The sequence below is a fragment of the Propithecus coquereli genome, unplaced genomic scaffold (assembly GCF_000956105.1).
Source record: "Propithecus coquereli isolate 6110/MARCELLA unplaced genomic scaffold, Pcoq_1.0 Scaffold44, whole genome shotgun sequence".
Lineage (NCBI taxonomy): Eukaryota > Metazoa > Chordata > Mammalia > Primates > Indriidae > Propithecus > Propithecus coquereli.
The window spans coordinates 2,649,396-2,655,395 of record NW_012150174.1 but is presented as its reverse complement, the minus strand read 5'-3'; the positions used below and the strand labels follow the sequence as shown (position 1 = coordinate 2,655,395).

The 6,000-nt window shown below is 43.2% G+C and overlaps 1 protein-coding gene across 2 annotated transcripts in view; it reads left to right on the top strand.

Annotated features, from left to right (window-relative positions):
• The first annotated feature begins 1,060 nt into the window (after positions 1-1,060).
• The window catches only part of NUCB2 (nucleobindin 2), a 34,243-nt gene continuing 29,303 nt past the window's right edge, over positions 1,061-6,000 (top strand). The window contains exon 1 of one of the 2 annotated variants that reach the window (XM_012654431.1): positions 1,061-1,155. The gene's annotated coding sequence lies outside the window, so the exon portion shown is untranslated. Of the gene's footprint in view, positions 1,156-1,538; positions 1,736-6,000 lie in introns of those variants that run through there. The other variant, XM_012654432.1, reaches the window with a different exon arrangement.

Below are 6,000 nucleotides of genomic sequence, written 5' to 3'. Positions count from 1 at the left end.
CTAACATTTGAACTTACAATGTGCCAGTCATTTTTCTATTAATTTTTTATGCTTAAGTGGGAGGCTACTATTATTATCTTCATTTTACAGACAAGGAAATGGAGGCGCAGAACACTTGAATAACTTGCCCCAGTCATGGAGTTAGGGGCAAGCAAAGTCCAGTTTTGCAACAGAGGCAGTCTGGATCCACATTGGTGCACTTAGCCAATACCCTGTATTACTTCTTGACAATATAAGCTCGCATTGCTAACATACTATGAGGCAGTCTGTACCGTTTTTTGGGGGAATGTTATCTCATCCTATCTTTACTAACAACCCTTAGGTAGCTATAAAACCAGTTTCTCAGCTGAAAAAACGAATTGGCAGATTCAAGCTTTGAAAACAGCTTTGAGGTTCCAAAAGCTTCTGTAATCCTCAAGCCACCCATGTACATCTTTGAGCCTCTTTCCTCATCTTTAAAATGAGGGGTTTGGAGTAGATGTCTCAGTTCCATGCGGGAGGATGTCTGTAAATCGGCGTGAGAGGAGGTGCGGTAAATACAATCAAGGCACAGTGACCGAGGGCCCAGTGTAACGGGGGTGGGATGCGGTTACAAATACGAGTAAAATTCCCGCCAAAGTGGAAGTCCGGGGTGTTAGACCCGAGCTAGGCCTGTGGGCGACAATGTGCCTGACAGCCCTTCTCTGACCCGGTGGGCGCTGCAAGGTGTGGGCCAGCGGCCAGGAAGGAGGCGATCCCTGGGGTTCTGCCCGGGCCTCGGGACAGTGCCTCACCCGCCCAAGTCCCGTTCCACAGGCTTCTCCAGGAGAGCTAGGGAAGGAAGAGGCGCGGCCTCCCCCTCCCGGGTCGCAGAGCGCCACGTACCTCCTGGCTCAGCCGCCTCCAGGCTAGCTCGCGTCGGCGTTCCACGCTGCCCGCCTTCCAGCTCGCGGGCGCGGCCTCGTCCCCACCCCCGCCAATCGGAGCCCTCCGCGATCCCCAGCCGGGCCAATCAGTGGGGGCCAGGGGGTGGGGGCTGTCGCCATGGCAGCAAAGAGGCGGGCGCGCGGGGTCGGCGGAGGGACCGAGCAAAGCAGCGGGCCCGGGGTTGGGGAGACCGGTCTGTGACCTGCGGGCATTAAGCAGGCGGAGCCTCTCGCGCCGAGACCCGGCAAGGTAAGGCCGGCGGCCTCGAGGTTGCGTCTCAGCGCGGTGAGAGGCTGGGGCAGGTCCCGAGATAAGGCTCAGGTCTTCGCCTGCCCTGCCAGGGCAGTGAGAACGGCGGGGGCCGCACAGTGGGCGGGCACCGGTGAGGAGGGTCTCCCGGCTCCAGCCTGAGGCACGGGGTTCGCCTCTTGGGCTCCGCTTGCTGCAGGGCACACAGGCTTTCTTTCGGGCCGATGAGGGTGGCTGGCACTTGGCGGGGAGCAGGCGGGGGTAGGTGCAGGACCGAGACCAGGGCGAGGTCCATTCCGGTGTTGGCAGGTCGATGGGCGAGGGAGGTGCCCGCTGGTGAGGAGGGTATACTCACCAATTCCCGGCTGACGCTCCCCCGCGCCGCGGAGCGAAGCTAGGCCCGTGAATCCTGCTCTCTGCCAGTTCTGTTAAGCCAGCAACCTCTGACACTGAGGAGAAAGTTCGTGCCAGTCGTGGTATCCTTTTTCCTTAAGTGACTGATGAGGTGCGAGATGAGCCCTTTTGGTTTTAGGGGATGAGAAAGAGTACTTCCTCATTGCACCTGCTAAGTGGTAACTCGGTGAGCAAATGTGGTTATTGTGGTTGGTGCTGGCAACGGTCTTAGATGGCAATTATTTTACAAAATCAGAGAGAGAGAGAGAAAGAGAGAGGAAATGAGGGAATGAGAATGAACATGAAAATATGAGCCATTATTATGATTGTTAGGAAAGAGAACCTCTTGAAATTCTGTGTCCACTAAACTTGATGTACGTTTTACACAGTAGAATAAGTATAAGTGCTGTGATCCAAGCCTTTTATTAAGGCTCTCTTAAATCCGTGGATGAATATAAGCCCTAAAAGATCTTACCTTGGTTTAAAAAAAGAGGGAGGGAGGTTAAACGCAGATATTTCTGATAGTCAATTTTGTTTGAAGGAGATTATGGACTTTCCCTATAGGAAAGTTTAAAGAATTGGTTGCTTTAAGGAATGTTCTTGTTTTATAAAATTTGAACGTGTTCAAAAAATGTTTAACAAATAAATGTTTCAACAAATGTTCCTCAGTTAATAGGGTCAAAAATTAAAATAAAATCATAGAAATTTAGAACTAGAAATGAAACCTCAATATTACTTTCATTATTAGGGTAAACATGGAAACTTTCTGTTTCTCATCTTGGTCTTCAAACTCTCCATGATCTGGTCTAACTTTCTAATCTGAGTCAAAAAATCATCTCTGCCTTCTTGCAGTTACTCATGCTATTCTCTGTCTATCCTAACTTTACGCACCTTCTAAGGATTGAGTCTGTGTTGTGTTTACCTTTCTTTGCTCTCCCAAGGTACTTATTGTTCATATCACACATTTTGTATATACCCTTTCAGCATACTTTTTGCTAAATTGGTTTATGCTCTGTAAACATCAGTTGAAATGAAAAGCACAATTAGGGCAATTAGGGTACTGTTCAAAATACTAGTTACTAATTATGGGCACTAATATAGAGTATCAACATGATCAGTTGCCATGTGTTTTTGTTTTAGCATATGTTGTGAATCTCTGTAGGCATACCAAACTAATTTTGCATTATTTAGAATAGTACTGAGGTGTTTTTCACTTTCTAAGGATGCTTTTGATGGCTAGGGTATATAAAATACCCTTTTGAGTATTGAGTGGCTGCAAGAATCAAGTGCCGGACTTTAAAGTGTGATGAAAACAATCCTTAAACTAGATAATCTTTTAAGTATTGCGAATAATTGAGTTAACTGTATTTGGCATTATAGATGATTAACTTTTTCTATAATTAAAGGTCTAGAAAGGGAAAATTTGCTATTTTTATGTTTAATACATGAAATTAGTTTATAGACTTTAAAAAAACAGGCTCCTAACAATTACAAATAACTTATTCAAGGAAAAACCTCAGTCACTTTAACAACTTTCAATTTAAAAATTAAAAAAAACTATGATGTGATGAAAAGTATATTCAATTAGAGTTTCATGGCCAGATTCCAATCCTAGGTCTGCCAAATGATCTTGGCAAAGTCAGTTAACTTCCTTCTGCATTTGTAACCTTTTATAAAACTAGGGGCTGAGTGAGATTACAGTGTAGTCTTTCCTTATCCTGGGGGACACATTCCAAGATACCCAGTGGATGCCTGAAGCTGGGGAGAGTACGGAACCCTACATATACTATGTTTTTTGTTATACTTACATACATACATACTTATAATAAAGTTTAATTTATAAAGTAGGCACAGGAAGAGATTAGCAATGCTAACTAATAATAAAATAGAATTGTAACAGTATAAGGTAATTAAAATTATGTGAATGTGATCTCTCCCTCTCTCTCTCTCTCTCTCAAAATATCTTATTGTACTATACCATGGGTAACTAAAAGCACAGAAAACAAAATCACAGATAAGTAGGGTACTGCTGTACTTCTAAGATCATTTCTGATCTCAGAATTCTCTGATTCTCAAATTCTAAATCAACCTAATGGAAATTGAGATAGCGGTTGCATGGTTTTGTTTTTGGCAGAGCTTTTTGAAATTGTATTATAGTTATCTGAAGTTCAATATATGTAAATAATAAAGACATTGTAATTTTATTGGATGATACAGATGAGTAATAGTATCTGTTTTTCATAAGCCTATTATCAAGGATACTGCAACCCATTGTTAAGATTGATAAAAAGGAGATATTATAGTTTCCTTGATTGGTGTCCTTTTCTACAGATGTGGACATCAGAGACACTAAGATCATGGGATGTCTTCATTAGGGAAGGTTGGGAATCCACCTCAGCTGGTCATATATCTGATATTTTATTTGAACCTCACTTTCCTGTTGACTTTCATTTTCAAAGGGAAAAAATGGAGGTGAGCACCAGGTTACTTGTTGCCCTTGTTACTGCTGTCAATGAGAAACTCAGAAGCCATTTATTTTTCTTCACCCACCCCTTTCCCCTGTAAGAATTATTTAAAAATCTTTTTTTGTTTTTATTTTTTTCAGGGACAGGGTCTCCTTCTGTTGCCCAGGGTAGGGTGCAGTGCATGATCATAACTCACTGCAGCCTTGAACTCCTGGGCTTAAGTGATCTGTTTGCCTTAGCTTCCTGAGTAGCTGGAACTACAGGTATGGGCCACCACACCCAGCTAATTTTTCGTTATTTTTTGTAGAGACAGGGTCTCATTATGTTGCCCAGGCTGGTCTCAAACTCTTGGCCTCAAGGGATCCTCCTGCCTCAGCGTCCCACAGTGCTGGGATTATAGGCGTGAGCCACCTTGCCCAGCCCCCTGTGAGAATTATGACATTGACAGTAAGAAGAAGCAACCCAAGTTGGCTTGCTCTGGGCAGTGCCTTGGAGAAAGAAACCTGAGTCTCTTGCTACAGCTCTATTTTAATGGCTGAGAGGAGGAGATTGTATTCCCTTCGTGTTGGATATATTCCTTTTATTGGTCTATGGCTGTGCTAGGGTTTCGGCTATGGCAGTGTTCAGAGGAGAGCTTAAATGTGGCCTCTCAAAAAGGACTTTTATTTCTTTATGTATTTATTTATATTTTTGAAGCGGGGAGAGTGGGGAGCAGGGTTCAATTTCCTTTTTTTTTTTTGAAGCAGAGTCTTGCTCTGTCACCCTGGGTAGAGTGCAGTGGGGTTATTGTAGCTCACTACAACCTCAAACTCCTGGGCTCAAGTGATCCTCCTGCCTCAGCCTTCCGAGTAACTGGGACTACAGGCACATACCACCACGCCCGGCTAATTTTTTCTGTTTTTGGTAGAGACAGGGTCTCACTCTTGTTTGGGCTGGTCTGGAACTCCTGAGCTCAAGCAATCCTCCCTCTTCAACCTTCCAAGGTGCTAGGATTACAGGTGTGAGCCACCTCGCCCAGCCTCAAACGTGACTTTTAAAGGTCGTATGTTAAATTAATCTTGCTTTTTAAGTTCTATAACTTTGAGTGTTAATTGTACAGTAATTTTTTCATATTTTATATTTCAAATCATGAATTTCATTTTTCTCCATATATTTCAAGACAAGAAAGGGCATTAATATTTACAGAGCACTTACTATTGTCTTGCACTGTGTTAGTTACTTTGTATTCATTCTTATTTTCATGCCATTAAGAAACCTATGAAGCTGTAATTCTAGCACTCTGGGAGGCCGAGACGAGAGGATCACTCGAGGTCAGGAGTTAGAGACCGGCCTGAACAAGAGCGAGACCCCGTCTCTACTAAAAATAGAAAGAAATTAGCTGGACAACTAAAAATATATAGAAAAAAATTAGCCAGGCATGGTGGCACGCGCCTGTAGTCCCAGCTACCTGGGAGGCTGAGGCAGGAGGATCTCTTGAGCCCAGGAGTTTGAGGTTGCTGTGAGCGAGGCTGACGCCACGGCACTCTAGCCCAGGCGACAGAGCGAGACTGTCTCAAAAAAAAAAAAAAGAAACCTATTTTATAGGTAGGAAGATCAGGACTCAGAGGGGCGAGTAGCTTGCCAGTAAATGGGAAAAATTAGGATTCAATCTGCTGTTTGTTTATTTTTTATAGTGCTGTGTTAAGAAAAGTCATATACCTTTCCCAAATATAAATATGTACATGATCACTCTCCTGCATAGATGATTTTATGTTAAATATACTGTATAAAAAAGAAATGTGTGTTCTTAAAACTCAAAAATATTTCATTTGCTTGTTTTCTTTATAGACTACTTAGAAATAATTGATTATGCTCGCCAGTGAGTTTGCATTTGAGCTAACTGCCTTGTAGTTTATAGTTATGTAGTGCAATTTCAAAAAAGAATTTGAGACGTTTCGTTATGTTACTGACCTCAGTGACAGAGTAGGACCAAGGTTAATTTTTAAAA